The sequence below is a fragment of the Triticum aestivum genome, chromosome 7B (assembly GCF_018294505.1).
Source record: "Triticum aestivum cultivar Chinese Spring chromosome 7B, IWGSC CS RefSeq v2.1, whole genome shotgun sequence".
NCBI lineage: Eukaryota > Viridiplantae > Streptophyta > Magnoliopsida > Poales > Poaceae > Triticum > Triticum aestivum.
In genome coordinates, this window is record NC_057813.1 from 395,954,549 (window position 1) to 395,956,618 (window position 2,070).

Here is a 2,070-nt window from a genome sequence, read left to right on the forward strand (position 1 = left end):
CCCTCTAACTTGGCACTGTTTTATGTGGTTGCATTTTATGTATGGTGTCTAGCTTGTATTGCTTCTAATTTTGTTGAATTCCATCTGCATAGTTTACACATTGTACTTGTGAATAAGACACGTGTTCCTATTTCTAGAACATACAATATCTGTCTATCACACCATGTTCTTGCATCAAAGTACTACTGTTGTGTAACCTGCAACAATCACTTATCATAAGACACGTTTAACTTGGGAGTCTAATATAGTTTACATCTCGCATTCTTCTCTAGCTTGTACTACTTCTAATTTGTTAAATGGCACTTATGACGAGACAATTTTAACTTGGTAGAGTGATATTCGTTGCATCTTTCATATGGTGTCTAGCCTTCATTGCTTCTAATCTGTTGAAATGCCTTCTACTTAGGTTACACATCATATGTGTGAATATGCAATGATGTCCTTTTTTCTCACACATTCAATCGTCCTATCATGCAGTTGCCTTACATTACAGTAGTGCTCGTCAGCATCTTGCATCAATGAGTTCTGAAAAGCGAATTTCTATTCATTTTTCTTGTGGTTTTGACATGACAAGGCAATACAATTAAGAAATAGGAAGGAAAAAAATAAGGCAGGTACTGATGGCGGTCTTCCTGCGGAACCGGCATCACAGGTGCTTTCTCTAGCTTGGCAGTGTGATATTGTCTTGCATGTTGCATACGGTGTCTAGTTTGTATTGCTTGTAATTTCATAAAATTACTTCTGCTTAGTTTACACAAATAGTTGTGAATATGCCAGGTTGTCCAGTTTTTCGTACATATTCCATCCTCGTATCATGTGTTTTCCTTACATCAAGGTAGTGATTATCAGTACCATGCATGAATGAGTTCTGAAGAGTGAATTTTATTGCTTTTTCTTGTTAGTTTTACTTGAAAATGCAAAATCAATAAAGAAGAAGGAAATTAGCAAGGCAGTGGTTAAAGGTGCTCCTTTCGAACGGAGGGCCTCTACACATTCTACTCCGCCATCCCCCCTCCCCCAACAAGATATGGAAAACAACGCATGCATAGACACTCAACGTAGCTGTGTTGATGATGAGCAGGTCCCCCCTTGTCCACCACATAGGTGCTCCCTCTAACATGGCACTATTATATGTGGTTGCATGTTATGTATGATGTCTAGCTTTTATTGCTTCTAATTTTGTTGAATTCCATCTGCTTACTTTACACATCATACTTGTGAATAAGACACATGTTCCTGTTTCTAGAACATACAATATCTGTCTATCACACCATGTTTTTACATCGATGTAATACTGTTGTGTAACCTGCAACAATCACTTACCATAAGACATGTTTAACTTGGGAGTGTGAAATAGGTTACATCTCGCATTCTTTTCTAGCTTTTACTACTTGTAATTTGTTGAAATGGCACGTATGATGAGACATTTTTAACTTGGTAGAGTGATATTCATTGCTTCTTTCATATGGTGTCTAGCTTTCATTGCTTCTAATTTGTTGAAATGCCTTCTGCTTAGGTTACACATCACATGTGTGAATATGCAATGTTCTCCTTTTTTCTTACACATTTAATCGTCATAGCATGCGGTCGCCTTACATTAAAGTAGTGCTCGTCAGCATCTTGCATCAATGAGTTCTGAAAAGCGAATTTCTATTCATTTTTCTTGTGGGTTTAAATTGACAAGGCAATACAATTAAGAAAGAGGAAGGAAAAAATAAGGCAGGGACTGATGGCGGTCTTCGGGCGAAACCGGCATCCTAGGCGCTTTCTCTAGCTTGGCAGTGTGATATTTTCTTGCATGTCACATACGGTGTCTAGCTTTTATCGCTTGTAATTTGATTAAATTACTTCTTCTTAGTTTACACAAATAGTTGTGAATATGCCATGTCGTCCTATTTTTCGTACATATTCCATCCTTGTATCATGTGTTTGCCTTACATCAAGGTAGTGATTATTAGTATCATGCATAAATGAGTTCTAAAGAGTGATTTTTATTGCTTTTTCTTGTTGGTTTTACTTGCCAATGAAAAATCAATAAAGCAGAAGAAAATTAGCAAGGTAGTGGATAAA